Raw genomic sequence first — 16784 nt, forward strand, 5'->3', positions numbered from 1 at the left:
TTTTATCAGATGTGGGTATGTAGTAAAATTGTACAATGAGCTTGCACAAGCTTTTTAAAATATCATTCCTGCCACCTGAATGGGTCTGTACCTTATTTATTCAAGAATGTTGGAGGCATTTTTGATCTATTTGTTTTTAGAGAAGTTTTGTTAAGGGAGATAATGAGCAGAGCGGGTGTTAATCGTTTACTCTGCAACTCTAAAGAATGAAGATTTTGCATATCTTTAGCACTGTTGGGGAAAATGGATTCACTCAGTGCTAATGGTCTGCTGGTATAATTTTTAAGACTACTACCTTACTCTGGAGATAGGCAATACGCTCTTGGGTTTTGTTAAAAGCTGAAGTAATCAATATGTAATTATACATTTATATGTGCATACGTATTAAGTAATCATGATTATTTGTTATCTGTAAAGATGAAAAATTAATTTGTTGCTGGTTAGTGCCTTAGGTGACCACTGTACTTTCTGTATATACCTTTAGGTGTATATTTCTAACAGAGAACCCAGATGTGTGTGTATGAGTGTGTGTGTACAGCACACGTGTGCGTATTGTATACACACAAACACATTTCGGTAACATTTTCAGAGAATCACAGGCAAATTTTTTGGTATATCAGAATTTTGGAGTGATACTGGTTTTTAATTTCTCGGGAAGTGGTACGCATTCTAGATTTTAAAACAATCCTAGTAAAATTAATTATAGATATTAATAATATTAATTATACATGATAGAGAATCTTTTACTATAGTTATATTTGAGAACATTGAACTGTCTATTTAAAAATGCAAATTTATTTCAAAATCTCTGAATTTATATGGAATTTTATGGTTTTTTTTTTCGGGTTTCCTTAAAAATTGGTCAGACTTAGGTAGATAAGTGTTATAATACAATATAAAATTGAAATCTGATGATGGGTTAAAACCAGATACTGTGCAGTGGGAACCATGTCTCATATGGGCTCAGTGTCCTTTTGTTTATGGTCGCTATTCAATTAAGAAGGAGAACTTGGGCATCGTTTTCCGTTTCATTCTCTATGTATGCATGGAACAGTACAGAATTTGTAGTGCCCCAGTGAACACTGGAGGATGAATACTGGATTTTCTAAGTCCATTTTTTGGTGTGTCAAAGAAATTGTAAATTAATTTAAGGAAATTTGAAAAAAATGTATAGACTTTTCTGAAGTAAAGTATTTGATGTCTTGAGTTACTTATCTCTGAATTAAGTTATAATATAAAAGCTCAGTAATACTTGCATAGTATTTTTTTACATGAGAACATTAATAAATTACTTGAATTTTGAGACCTTCATAACTTAAGTCAATTTTGAGACATCCATTCTTAGTAATTTTGGTATATGGCACATGGTTCACTGTACTTATTTAGATGTACTGTAGGTCAAATCAAAATCATATGCGATGTTCAATTATATTAGTGGTTTTTAACATGACATTTTGTCCTGGCCCTGGTTTCATAAAGACTTTTTGACAGAAAGTCAGAGTTACTTACTGTTAAATGGAAAGCATTTTTATGTCTCAGTGTTTGGAGCTGTTTGCTTCTCATTTCTTTAGTGCCGAATAAGTTTTTCCTCACCACAGAGAGAACGGTTTCTCTTGTCAGTACTTGCTATTGCTAGAGAATGGCTGGTTCGGACGGTCAAGTTTAGGGTTAGCTAAGAGAGGATGCTTGGGGCTTTTACTCCTTCACTGTCAGTAATGTCCCCGCCCTCTCAGGCGACACCCTCCTCCCGGAGCCAGGCAGGGGGCTGGAGAGGGCCCGGGGCTCCGGGGCGGAGGCTGATGGCGATTCAGCTCTGACGCCTGCTTCCCTTAGGCTGATGGCGATTCAGCTCTGACGCCTCCTTCCCTTCAGGCTCCTGCATGAAGTGCATGTTGCTGTCTGTCAGCGGCCGAAAAGTCGGTGCTTTCTCAACAGGTGTCTTCCTTTCAGGAAACGTTCTCATGCTGGGCCCTGCCTTTGTCTGCAGCCCATCTCCAGGTTGGCTCAGGGGGGCCCTGCTTCTGCTGGCTTTTTCCGGGGCTGGCTTCATATTCCCGGAAGGAGGAACATGATCCCAAGAATATTTACTGAACTTAATTATCTCCAAAAACACACTCCGAAGGACTCATACCAGTTATAAAACGTTATAAAGTTGTCCGACTTGTTTTAATTTTCTAGGATCAAAAAAAAAAAATGCTAATTTTAAAATAAAAATGAAAAAAAGTAGAATGTGAAGCCTTAAAAAACACTTTTATGATATTCTGAGCCTTGGAGTAAAGGAAATTCTATACATTTAAAATATATACGTGCCCAGAACACGTCGTTAAGGACTTCATTGTGTGTGTGTGTGTGTGTGTGTGTCTTAATTGTATTGTGATACTTTTTATAGAGCCTTGGTTTAGGATGTACCATGTAAATATTCTGGGCAAGATCCGAAACCTGCTGCATTAGTTTTTCGTGGCCTCTGTATTTAATTAGCACACAGTCGGTGGTTTCAGACAACAAAGTTGTTCTCACACAGTTTTGGAAGCCGCAGTCAGACGTCAGTATCACCGGGCCCAAATCAAGGTGTCTGTAGGCGGCACTCTCTCTGTGGCTGCTGGCAGCCCTTAACTGTGGCTGTCACTTCAGCCACTGATGCCCTGGTTCCTGCCTTCTCCCCTTCTGCCTGTCACATTGCTCTCTGACTCCCTTCGAAGGACACTTGTGATTGTGATCAGGGCCCCCTGGGAAATCCTAGGTAGCTCTTTCACCTAATAACATCTGCACAGACCTCTGTTCACGTTAGAATCATTCCTGGAGCTGAGTCTGGGGGTTCCCCTGGTAACCTAGTCCCCTGCGCCCAGTGCCAGTGCTGAAGTAGCCACCAGATGAGGTCTCTGGCGTCTCACGTTGTGCAGATGCGGCTGTGGCCGGGCTTCTGCGGGCAGCTCTGTAGCTGTCTGCCGGTCACCCACTTGGCCTGGGTGGCTGGGTGCACAGACAGTCTCTTCTCACTGGCAGCAGTTGGCAGGCAGCTTCATCACAGGAAGTTTGAGATCGTTGCTGGGCAAGTGACAGAAAAAAAGAGTGACAACTGTACACGAGGTGGTTTTGGGAAGTCGTTCAGTGGACAGTCTGGGAAATTCTAGGCAGGAAGTGGAGAAGAATTTAGGTAGGAGCAATCATTAAGACCTTTTCTACAACCAGACCTGGAAAATTTTATGACACACATGTATGTAAATGTGTGTGTATAAAATGTACATATGTGTATTTGCTATACACACACATATAGCAAATACACACAAACATATATGCACACAAGTAATTTGAGTAGTCACAGAATTACCTCTAACCTAGCTTAAAACAGCCTTAGGAATTTAATTAAAGTGCTAATTTAATCTTGCTTGGACTAGGATGTCATGAAAGACAGCTGTAGCCTAAATGATTTATCTTTAACCTCTCTAAAAAAGAATCACGTTAACAAAAGGAGGGTAGTCGGTGTCAAATCTAAAACCTGGGAAGCCAGAAGCCAGAGTTTTAGAGCCTCGACAGGACAGTGCGGAGAAGGGAGCCTCTTTGTGGAGCCGTACTGCTCTAACAAGGAAACTAGCTCTGCACTCCGCCTCCTCATGAATCAGCCTTTAATTATAGCTCTGCTTCCCACATGGCCTTTTTAATAGATGATAGATTTTGCTAATCAGTCACTATAGGCATTCTGGCTTATTTAGTATTTTTTCATGATTTTTTATCTTAAATATAATAGTATCCTGATTTATTTATCTGTTTTTTTTTTAAATTTTGCTTATTTTTAATCATTGGATCAAATCTAAATGCAGTGCAGAGTCCCATATTTGAGAACCCAGAGCTGAAGATAAGATCTTGGACTTGAGATGTCCTTGACATTGGCTTTCTCTTGGAATTCAGTAATTTACATCTGACTTTTATCCAGAATATATTGTATATTTTTTCCATGACTGATCTGTATATTTCAAATAGCAATTTCCCTTGGTTGCCAAACAGACCCACTTACGCCTTGGTAACAGTGACGGGTCCCCTGGCGTGAAAAGAGCCTCTGAACTATCAGTAGCCGCGGCTGCAGACCCTGCGTGGTGACACCTGGAATCTGTCATTCGCTCTGGCTCTCCTGCCCGGCTGGGTTTTGCAGTTATCTCCTCCTGCAGAATTGGAAGTGAGACCGTGGAACGAGGAAAAGTTTGCAGAGGAGAAGCAGCAGAGTTCTCGTCTGCAACTCTGCACCAAGGGGGAGAGCCGAGATAGCGAGTAAAGGAGCCCTGAAGGAGTTTTTAACTGTGGTTACATTTCGGAGCAGTTTTTTCCGTATTAAAATCTTTAGCTCATGCTTTTTATTTCTCACCTTTCTTACTCGCTGTAGCTTTTTTTCTTTTTTAAGCAGAGAAGAAAGTTGGAAGACTTAAAATAGGAATGAGAATGTTCGCAGAGGACATGTTTTTGGTGCAGGAACCCCTGCAGGAGGCAACCCCATCTTTCCCCCTTACTGTCCTATTTCAAGGACACACTTCCCTACGTGTAAAAACAGAATGAATACCACTGAGAAATGCGCAGTCCGATAGCTGTGAAATACTCGTTTTCTTAAATATACCAGTATCTTCATGAGCTTGGCACACGTGAAATTGCTCACTTTGACTGCCTTTTTTTTTTTTATAAATACTGTAATTTTGTTTAGTTTAACATAATATTTATCAGAGATAGCCTGAATCATGCTTTGTTCTATTTTGAATATTTGTTGATATAGCATTCAACTCTATTCTTTGCTATTTCGTTTAAAGTAAAATTAGAGCTCAAAAATGAAAATTACCATTTTTTTGTAGGTTCTTTTATGTTATTGTAGGAACAGCGATCGGATATTTAAATGTTTTTCTCCTTCTGTTTTCCCTGTGGAATGTAGCCGTAGTGGTTCACAGTATCTGCCCTCAAGAGTTTTCTACCACAGTAAGAGAAGCTCACCCCCTTTGTCTTGGTGTCTTGTCTAGTAGCCTCTGTTTCTGTCTCATAAGTGTTGTGGTTTGGATAAAAAATAATGTGATTGCCCTACACCTAGTAGGTAGTATCGTTAACATTGTTAATGCCTGAGTTTGGAGTATTGTAGACCTCGGGCCAGTTAGGGCCCTCTCTTTAATTGCTCAGAGGGTAGACGAGGAGCCCACCCAGTAGGGAAGCTGAGATGGATGGTTGGAGGGGAAGAGGAGAGAGAGGTTTAGAGACGCTGCAGGGGGTGCAGGAGGGGGAGCGGATGGGATGGCAGGTCGCGTGAGCTGAGCGGGAGCCGTGAGGATGGGCCGCAGGTCGCTCCCTTGATGACTGGGTAGACAGTGATGTTCTAGTAACCACGATAGAGAACACTGCGGAAGCAGCAGGTTGCGGGGGTTAGGGACTGCGATGTGGGAGGGAAGGCGGCACATCTAGCTTTAGCTGCGCTCAATTTAAAATGACCGTAGATCATTGGGGCCGGAGGACACGTAGAAGGCAGCTGAGAACCAGAGTTTGCGCTGAGTTGAAAGCAGCAGCTTCGAACACGTGTGTCTCATTTGTATGTACGTCCAAGTAAAAGTGTTTAAGAACTGTCCTGTACAGTTGCTGGAGCTGTGGAAGTGAGTGATGCGACCAGATAGAAATGATATACTTAAAGAGTGGTGGCACCCATTTCCTTTTCACTGTGATACTCAACTAGAAGGGGTGTGGATGTGGCTGGTCAGGATTTATCCTGCCACGTTTGATCCGTGTGTGTGTGTGTGTGTGTGTGTGTGTGTGTGCGCGCGCCCGCCCGCACGTGTCGTAGATGTCCCAGTTCTCATCATGTTAATGTTCTTCCTTAGTTAAGTGAGATGTAAGATAATATGACGATGATGGGAAACTTCCGTATTTATAAAACGGGAGATTCTCTGCGAGCTTCTAAATGACTAAATCAGATAAGGACCACTGTAAGGGTCATTTGAAGTGTATAATATTTTAGGATAGATAGTGATAAAATCCTAATGAGTTGTCACTGTTTTAAGATCCTCAAAGTTCCCTAATTGGTATTCATACAGATATTTTTAATGGAAATAACCTCGTAATCTAATATGTTGTGGAAGAAATTTTACTCCACTACTTCTGCCTTTATCTGGAACACTTTGTTTTCTTAGATGTTTATATTATATTTCTAAGATATGTCTGTTGCTTCTAAAAGAATAAGTATATTATCGTTTATTATCAGCTTCCTGCTTATAAGACACATTTTTTTTCCCATATTTTAACATTTTGGAAATTTCGATGTGTTTAGAGTTAATTGGGAATTAATTTGATGGAGTTTTTTCATCCTTTGGAAAAGATGTTAAATCAATTGTGTATCTCAAAATCGATACTCAGAATCCGAATCCAGTAAATACTCTACATTAAATAGTTACAACGCAACACACAGGCAGTTACTGTTGTCCCGGAGCCTGTGAGTAGTTGATTTCGGTTTTGGCTTTCCAGTTGTCGTATGGGACAGAGTTTCATGTTTAACCTCTGGCTGGAAACACTGATTTTCCTGACCTTCAGGCAGTAGGTTAACACTGAGGATTTCTTAATGAACTCATTATTCCTCCAAAACTCTCTCTTTAGCCGACACCTACTTAGGGAGAGGATCCCAGTTGTTATGTTCTGATTTTCCTTGTTAAGCTGCGAGCTTCCCCAGGGTTTTGGATATTTCTATTCATCTTTGTATTTTCAGGGCTCGTGTGGTAAAGGGGCACATACTGAATGTAGGAATGGAAGGGAGCGAAGTGGTGGATGGGTCATGACCTCTGACCTGACTCCTGGCCCACAGTCAGCTTTTCTTTGTGATAGTCCAAGATTTCTGTGGATTTGATGGATCTCCACCTTTATAATCAGTACAGTGGTTTCTGTAGCTCGTTTGGATGCTTTTTAAAAATAGCATGAGAGTTTTGGCAAGGATATCGAGAACAATTTACTTGCCTATATTTATTATATTTTTCAGATTATTAGATTAATACATTAATTGTAGAATATTTGGAAATGAAAGAAAATCCGAACAAAAATTATAGCATAATCTTACCATACAGCGATAATCAGGGTGAATTTTTAGTTGCAGGTATACATTTATTTATTATCTATTTTGTCTATATATATATGACATGAAATTGAAAATAATTATTTTTCCAAATTTAAATATTTCTATTTTGTTTTCTTTAACTAAAACATAATATATGGATATATTCTTTATTGTAGACTTCAAACTTTATTTGTTTTTAATTTTTTATCTGAATAATAGGTTTAAATCAGGGTTCCTCTAACTAAATCAGTCTGTCATGAAAATATAGGTTTATGTGTGGCATAGTTTTTCTTTCACTAAAACTAGCTATGTTTATTTATAGTTTTAAGAAATAGCAATGTATGTACGTTTTTCTAACTATTGCATAAAGGAAAATAACTATATTTCTGTCATAGAAACATAGCAGTAAGAATCATTATAACTATTTGTTGACGTATCAATGTCTATCTCAGTGGATTTGTGTGACATTGTGACTTCTGATTTAAGAACATACACTGAAGCTATTGCTGTGCTTTTTACTCCTTGATTGATTGGAAAATGTTGGTTTTTTTCTTACCACAGAGTACCAGATGAATAGTAAGGATTAATTTCTCTCTTTTGACAGAATTCTAATTTTACTTTATAGCCACTCCTTTAAAAAAGTTAAGTATAGTTGGCATACAATGTTATATTAGTTTGAGGCGTACAACATAGCGATTGGACATTTATATACCTTATGATGTGATCACCACACTAAATTTAGTAACCATCTGTCACTACAAATTTGTTACTAACTATATTCCTTTTTTACCTTCCCCTCGGCCTCCTCCCTCTGGCAACTATCAGTTTGTTTCTATGAGTCTGTTTTGTTTTGTTTGATCATTGTTTTGATTTTTTAGATTCCACATATAAGTGAAATCATATGTTATTTGTCTCTTTTAATCTAAAAATTGAAACAAAAGTTGAATGTTCTGAATACCCACTGTAGTAATGGGTAACTGGTTAGAACATACCATGTTTAAGGCTATATATTTACAAATGTCACCATGTAATTGCATTCTTCTTATTATTATTATTTTAAGATTATGGCATTGGAACTTTAAATGCTAGCTTTCTGGTCTTCAGAGCAGGTGTGGGAGGGGTAAAGGACCGGCAGGATCTTTTTTTTTTTTTTTTTTAAACACCTACAGCACCTGGTCTTCCTAGGTGGTCTCCCATCCAAGTACTAACCAGGCCCAGCCCTGCTTAGCTTCCGAGATCAGACGACATCGGGCTTGTTCAGGGTGGCATGGCCGTAGACAGGGTCTCTTTATAGAAGAGGTACTTCCTTTTTAACTTTGGATTTTAAACTCGAGTAGAATTTTGAGGAAAATTATGGTATGTAGAATTGATTTCTAAGTCTCCTTGGGTTGCTGGTGTTATACTGTAGTTACTACTGGTATTTTTATTTTATGCCTTTTATCAAGATTCCCTGGTAAAACATCACTGGCCCCTGCCTGCCAGCACCTGGCCGTCTTCCTCTGTGTGCGGCGTTGGGCCGTGATGCAGGGACGGCCAGCAGAGGAACGTACAGCTCACATCTCCCGCATGGAGACGACTGGCTTCAGGCGGACCACACACTGTGGTCTGGGCTGCGGGCATCACTCTCACCGTACGTTCACTGTCTTTGGAATGGGGCGAAGTCACTACTAGTGCAAAGCTCAAATGGACATTCGGATAATATTACATAATGGCATTTCAGTAAGTTTGACTAATTGTAGATATGTGGCCCATCGTTTGTGAATATATTTTTCATTTTTGAATAGTGGAAATATTTACTGTTCTTATTTTTAGACTCGTAGGAGGTTTTTATAGGGGAGAAAGTAAGAATATGGACAAGACCAGAGCACTTAGAAGTTGACAAATTTAACACAGAAATTTTTGTTGCATAGAAACTAAAAAAAATAATAACTATGTCCAATGAACAAAAAATTGGAAACAAACCAAGTGTCTGTTGACTGCCAGAATTTTTGAAAAGCTCAAAAATAAGCCAAGCTAAGCAATATATTATCACTTATTTTATCATTTTGTAATAATATTATGTTAATCATTATTCAAGGATATGTACGTATGTAGTACAACTGTAACATCCCGTGAAGGGCCGCCACGATTATTCAGCACACGGTTATTGTTCAGACAGCGGCAGTGAGGCGCGGTTAGGGAGAAGCACCCAGCTGTTTGTTACACTTCCTGTTTCCTGGACATTACACGTGGTGTTTGGTTGATCCCAAGTATTACGTGAAGAACATTTTTTAAGGTCAGTTTTGAAAAGGCAGTGCCATAATCGGTCACTTTGTCGTCTTCGTCCCTTTGGGCTGCTGTAACAGAGTCCCGCAGGCTGGGTGGCTTGCGAACAGCATTTTTCTCACAGTCCTGGAGGCTGGACGTCCAGTCGGTGTCCGGGCGCCTGCGGACATGGGGTCAGTGACGGCCCGCTTCCCGGTTTGTGGACTCAGCCTCTCGCGTCCCCAGAGCATAAGGGGCAAGGGCGCTCTGAGCGGTGGGGTCTCGCTGGCGAGGGCACCGGGCCCGTCACGAGGGCTCCACCCTCACGATCCAGCCACCTCCCAGGGCCTCATCTTGAATACAGGGACTTTGGGGGTTAGGTCTCAACATGCGGACTTTGGGCAGAGACAGATTTAGTTTCTAGGACTTGTGGAGAATCAGACATGTGTACCTACGAGGTGAATGAAAAAATACTCCTGGCGTCATATGAATAATTGTGCCTGTTTTAGTATTTACAGGTTATTTTAATGGTGTTATGGAAAGAAAGCCATTAAGTGGAAATTTGTCTGTTGTGGATAAAAGGAGCTGAAAATTCCTAATTTCTTCATGGGCCAATAAGAAGTTCTTTTCGCTCTCAAAGGATAATTGTAAATATCAGCTCTAGAAAAGGGTTTAGGAAAAACTGTGGAATTTAAACGCTGTTACATCGTAAGACTTCTTTTCTTCATCTTTCCTATCTGATGCTCTTCGTAAACATAATTGCTTGACATTGCGGGTCCCAGTTCCTGCTTTGCTTAAAAGTGTGTCCTGCCCTGGCCCGCGTGTTCGCTCGCAGTGGTAGACCCACATACCTGTTTATGTCAGTTACCTCAGCGTACTTGCTCCAGCAGTTCTTTGAACAAACCCCAAATCCCAGATGCTGCCCAGATCGAGGATGTATGACGGGTGTGTTAGGTGTAGGCGAGTATCCGGTTTCGTCCAGTTCAAGAAGCCAGTCTGTGGTCCTGTGTCACTTGGGCCGACTGCCGTCCCATCGCGTTCAGTCTCGCTCGGCAGCCTGCTTTGTAGTCGTCTGTGTCCCTTTGCTAACTCCATCCTCATACGAACGCCTGTGTTGTGTTGTTTTTCCTGCGGATCTCTGGTTTATCAGTTGGTATGTTACTCCAGCTGAACTATATGAAATTTTTCTTCCTCACATCCATTTCTAGGTCTTTCCGTTCATCCAGTAACACAGTCAATTTCTCCCTTTCTCTCTTTTTCCTTCTTGCACGGAGAGACGTATCATTAGCAGTTAACGACTCACCCACTTAAACGGAAAAGAGCGCCATGCTTTCATTAGAGGTACCTGGCATCTGCTCATTTACTGAGGGGAAGTATTCATACGGAATAAATTCAGTGCAGTTTGACGAATATTTGAGAAAAGGACAATGTGTGAAACTGGATAACTTATTTTTTCATGCTTAACTTGATTGATACGAAGTTAAATGGCATGGAGTTTATACCCAGTGAGTGTTGTTGCTGTTTTTTCAACTTACATTCCATACACTGTAGATTTGGCATGTTTTTACACTACTGAAGATAAGTATTTAGGCTTAATAGAATCTTAAAATCTATCCTGCCTTGTATGCATTTGTGCCTACGCCATCTTACTCACGATTATTCCTGAAGCAGTTAAAATAATACACAAGAGCATCTCCTCATGCTAACCTTTTGATTATCTTTACTTTAAAAAATTTCCTGATTGATTTAAAAGATGCGATATGGAATTTGGGTTTTGTCAATTTATAAATTAATGACTTTTTTTAAAGCTAATAATTGTTTTTAAAATTTTATGTATTCAGCGAAGCTAATCAAAATGCTTCTGAGACAGTTCTGCGTGTAAGACATCTGAGCTCGTCAGCCAGCTTTCACGGTGGGCATTGGCACCGTGGTCGCTGCTGGGCACCGCAGAACCCGTCACGACTTTGGCTCCAGAGAGTCAGGGCAAGGTTCAGGCGCAGGAGCAGCAGCGGAGTTCACATTGTCATGTCTTTTAACTAAAGTATTAGTGTTTCGAATATTGACAATTAATAGACATTTCAGATAGAACTGAGCAAAGTAGAACACGTCTGCCACGAGGAGAAAGTAACTTAAAAATGACTTGATATTATCTATATGCACAGATATTTGTAGATAGAATTGAAAAAAATTTTTGATGTTTACTGGTGCTAATATTGCAGAATTTGTCAAAATTTCTCCATTTGGAATGCTACTGAATAAATATTTAAATGTTCTGTCTTTTAGCCTTATAATAGCTTTTCGGCATTAGAAAATGAAAATGTTACTTGGTGATTTCCGAATATTTAAAAAATTAACGTGTATTTATATGTGAGAATATGTTGAAATATTTTAACGCAGTGAAGGGTTTCATAGGTTAAACTTTTATCAGGCACAAGCCAAAGTTTGTAGATGATAAAAATTATATGGAATAATTTTCACATAGTGATTTTTAAGAGTTGGTCATTTTTTTCAGTGTTGCTAACGCTCTTTAAATCATCTCAGTTTTTCCCCCTCTACAATAAGTGGTCAGCGCCTTGCTGACTTCTTTATGTTTGGTCAGCAATTATCAGAAAAAGGTCGTAAAGTCTTTTGGTATTTGTGACATTATTATTTGAACAGCCTTTCTGCTGTCAAAATCACACATGACAAATTTAGTTTAAAATCAGCTGACGTGTCCTTATTGTATTTTTTCAAATTAAGAAACATTAAAAACCAACTCATGAAGTTTTAGTTTAGAATAGTTTATTAAATACAAATAAGATTTTGATTCTGCTTCAGTTTGTCCCTTTTCACTTTAAAAGCTGAAGGAAAAAAATTCTTCCCATGGCGTTCAATCTATAGGAAATGAAAAGAATTTTAATTTTATGGCAGTAATCATAAACAGTACATTAGGTTTTCTATGATAACATGTACCATTAAAAAGCTTCATTATGGCAGTGTCTTATGATCTTTACATCGCATCGAGGAAGGCAGGACATTACTAAGCATGAGAATTTCATGGCATTTTTACCTGTTGTGGGCCCTGTTGTGCAAAAGTATAGTACAGTCACTTCTGCACTAGATGACAGACAGCCCTAGTGTCACTGTGCATTATCACCTCGCGTAACTGGAAGGACTCCCTGAAGCCAGCCTGTGTCGCGCAGTCCTAGATGAGGTCTTCATGGGTGCTGACCATAAAAAGTTCATCAAAGTAATGAGGCGAGGAGAGAGCTTGGTGCTCATAGGCAGAGCTCAGCACCAAGGAGTGTGAACCGGCTCCAGCTGTGACAATAAAACAGCAGGTGGCCGCTGTCATTAGGGGTGGCAGATGAGGCAGGGGACTAACATGCAGCCCACAAAACTCTCATTTGTTAGCCATCGCCACCGTACCATGCAAAACAGCTTCCATCTCAGTCAGTTTTACTTGGCAGAGTCTTACACGGAGCTGTCAGTGTCTGGGCTCGGTGCTCGCGGGCCTGCTCGCCCGTCTCCCTGCTCCGCTCCGGGCTCCCCTCACCTGGCCGTGCTTCAGCTCACCTTCTTCACGTCCCCTCACCTTTGAACAGAAGGCACTGCTGTATCAGCTCGTTGCCCATGGCCTGTATTATTCCAGTAACCTACTTGAATTTTTTAAAAAATAATGTGCTATTTTTGCCCAAGTGCTGCAATTATTTCTTAGTCTTAGGGGCTGTTTTCTTTGTAAATGATAAAAAGACCGAGATACCTTCCTTATGGATTTCATACTGCCCTTGCCATCCCCTGTGAAGCATGTCGAACCTGCAGTGAAAGAAATAGAGAAATGAATCGGAGATGTCTGAAAAATTTTCATGGATTTTATCGTTTGAGATGCTGTACAGCAAATTTCAGATTTTTTTTTTTTCTGAATAATTTCATTTTTGGAAGTAAACCATAGTGTTGTCTTAATCATAAGTGGGTCCATGAACATTTTTTGCATGTCATGGTTGAAAGTACAACAGTGGTCTCAAGTCTTAATATCTTATTTGGGTAATAAAACTCCAAATAATAGAAACCATTAATTTTCCTCTAATACTAAAAAAAAGAATTTTTTTCTATGAGAATAAGAAGCTGGAGTAACAAAGCATCTTAGGCCAACTATAAAAATTAGACAAGTATGAGATTCTGTCACTTTTGTAGTTTTCTAAAGCAAAACATAGGCAGGTTTATCAAGCAAAGTAAAATATTGTTAGCATATAATCAACTCTATGCTTACTGAGAGAAGAAATATAATAGTTTAACCTTTGAAGTTTACATTCTGGTTATTTTGTAACATGTCTGTTTCTCCTACATTTATTAGTCGGAAGAGATTTTTTTATTTGTCTGTTTGGTTCGGTTTTGTGGCAGTGTACACACATGAATTTTATTAGATTTACGAATCAATTTTATAATTAGCACGTTAACCCAGTGGGTCAACAGGAGCCTGTTTGTGTTGTCTTTGGTGTTCTGATGATATGTCTCTGGCATTCTTTTATTTCGGGCACAGCAAGATATCCCAGACCTGGGATCAGCTTTTTCTTTTTTGGCAAGAGTGCTAGATCTTAGTGAAAAATTGTATTTATTAAACAAGGTCTGGGCGCCAGGTGAGTTTCACTGGTTTTGGAATTTACTTTCTCGGTGAACAGATTTCTTTATTTCTTACAGAATTGTTTACTAAAATGTATTTTTCTTCTCTGTCCTTTCTAAAACTGAAAATGAACACACCGAATACCATTTAGAACTCGGGCCCCGTGTCCCGTGTCCCCTGCGATTCGCCTCACTTTGCTCCCTGCCGTGCGGTGGCCCGGACCCAGGCCCGAGGCCCTCAGCTGGGGTTCTCTTCAGTTTTCTTCTGCCAGGAATCCCTTCCTCCTCATGGAAAGCTCCGGTTATCTTTAAGTTTTAGCCTTCTTTGGAGGAAAGCTCACTTACTTTAAAATCAATATTTTGGCCTATCAAGACACAAGATACAAAGTGGTATTTCCAATTTATTGTATCTCTCTCTTTACAGATATGTGGAATGTGAACTTTAGAATGAGTGTCCTTTTAGAGCAGGAGGGACCTTTTCTGTTCAGCTTGATCCGTCTGTACATAATCTGCTTTCTGCCGCTATGGATTTGCCTGTTCTAGACGTTGCATAGAAATGGAGTTATGTAACATGTGGCCTTTTGTGCCTGGATGCATTCTTGTGGCATGTTTTCAAGATTCATCTATGTTATAGCATGTATCAATAGTTCATTCCTTCTTATGGCTGAAGAATATTGCGTTGTGTGAAAATAGCACTTTTTTTTTTTTCCAACCCTCATTTCGTAGGCACCTGGATGATTCCTACTTCGGGGCTGTTGTGACTCTTGCGGCCATGGATATTTGTGTGCCGTGGTGTGTGGACATGAGGTTTGCGGTGCCCTTGGTTATGTTATGAACGTGGGAGTAGACTCGCTGGGTCTCGTGTTCACAGTGTGTTCACCCACATCGCGCCTCACTCCGCGATCCAGGGATGTCTTTCTATTTATTGAAATCTTTAGTTTCTTTTAGTGATCTTTTTCAGCTTTTGTTGTGTATCTTGCACTTCTTTATTAAAATTCTTCCTACATATTTAAAGTGTTTTCATAATTGCATTTTTGCGCCCTTCCTGTTAGCGCGCAGAAATACCATTGATTTGTTGTGTATTGATTTTGTATCTTGCATCATTGCTAGGTTTGTCTGTTAGTTTTGGTAGTTTTTTTTTTTTTGTGGCTTCTTCACGCTTCTTTCTTTTAAATCTCTTTCTTTCTGCTTCCCTTTAATCCCTATTTCCTTGCCCAGCTTCTCTGGCTCAAGTCTGTCCAGCGCCGAACCCTCGCCCTGCTCCTGATCGTAGACTGATGGCGTTCATTCTCTCGCCAGTCAGTACAGGATTAGCTGATGTTTTCGTAGATCGGCTTTAGTCGGTTGACGAAGTTCTCTTCAAGTCCCGATTTGTTGATTGCTTTTTTCATGAAGGAATGTTGAATATTGTTAACTGCTTTTTCTTCGTCTGTTGAAACGATCGTGTGGTTTTGTCATTTATAAATAGGACATATTATGTTCATTGATTTGTTCTTGTTAGATCAGACTTGCATTCTTAGAACACACCCCTCTTGGTAAGCATGTGTAACCCTTCTCACACGCTACTGGTTTCGGTCTTCAGTGTTGCGTTGATGGATAACGCATCTGTGCTCACAAGGGATTTCGCCTTCATCTTGCTTTTGTATCAGGGCCTCATAGAGTCAGCTGGAAAATGTTTGCCCCTCTTCGAAATCTTGGAAGATTGTGAAGGATTAGTTTTCATGATTTTTTAAACGTTTGGTAGAATTCACTGGTGAAGCAATCTGAACCTAGTTTCTTTTGGTTCGAAATTTTTTGATAAGTAGTTTAGGCTCTTGTTATGGGTCTCTTCAGATTACATACTTTCTTCAGTCAGTGTCATTTTTTTGTTCTTATTTAATATTTTCGGCCTGTGGCTGACCACAGGTGACTGAAGCTGCAGAAAGCAAAGCTGGGTAAAGGGCGACTACTGGGAGATGGAGCGGTGCAGTTTTAAGTCTTCTTTTTGTCACGTCACAGACTCTGTACCCCTCGCCCTCTTTTGCGCCTGTAAACGTCATCTTAATCTGCATTTACCCTCTAATAAAAGCAGGAAGAGTGCTCTGCTTCTGCCTGAGTCAGCACTCAATCCAGTAGACAGCCTACAACACCCTAACCTATTCCTTGGAGAGGCTGCCCTGTCGATTTTTGTCTGGGGAGGGTCTTTGTTCTTCTCGTTCACACCCCCACTTTGCTGTCTGTAACTTAAATTGTGAGTTAGGAGTTGTCAGCACGGCTTATTTTAGATGACAAGGGGATTTAAAAAGAAAGAAAATAATCCTGACTTATTTTAAAATTTTGGAGTGTTTTTATTTCCGTTGGTTCACGTAGTTTATTTTACTAGCAATTGCTATAGGAAAGCGATTCAGCCAGCACGCTTGTTAATTGACACGCCCGCCTTTCTCCAGAGCGGCCATAATCGATGATGGTGATTATCTCCCTGAAGCACCGCATGTTTTTGATATGCCTGCCGGATCATTAAATAAAGATCAAATTCTGTACTGTAACGTTTTGTTATTAAATGCATTCTATTGTGTTACAATTTTTTGCATAATTGTATTCCACGAAAGATAACTTGCCGTAGCTCTGTGTTTATGTAAACCTTGATACACAATGCAGGTCACCCCTCACCTGCACGTTTGTCGTAGCGGTGTCTGCATGCCAGGTGAGTTCAAAAGGAGCTTGCGGCATTTTGCAGTCTCTGTTTTTGACTCTTACTTACAAATAGCTCAGTGAACCTCGCTTTGGATAAGCAAATTGAATGTGTATGACCAGTTTCAACTCCTTTTCGACTTGAATGGTCTTGTTTCTTATTTTTAAAGTAATAATTTAAAAGGCCTGTGTTTCTTTCCCCCTGACATCGCTA

At 40.0% G+C, this 16784-nt stretch overlaps 1 protein-coding gene and 1 pseudogene across 2 annotated transcripts in view; one reads left to right on the forward strand and one right to left on the reverse strand.

Annotated features, from left to right (window-relative positions):
• The window catches only part of ZNF407 (zinc finger protein 407), a 365078-nt gene that overhangs the window by 116583 nt on the left and 231711 nt on the right, over positions 1–16784 (forward strand). The gene's annotated exons all lie outside the window — the stretch shown is intronic.
• On the reverse strand, positions 8218–8336 carry LOC112481340 (annotated as a pseudogene).

The sequence above is a fragment of the Pteropus alecto genome, unplaced genomic scaffold (assembly GCF_000325575.1).
Source record: "Pteropus alecto unplaced genomic scaffold, ASM32557v1 scaffold14, whole genome shotgun sequence".
NCBI classification, from domain to species: domain Eukaryota; kingdom Metazoa; phylum Chordata; class Mammalia; order Chiroptera; family Pteropodidae; genus Pteropus; species Pteropus alecto.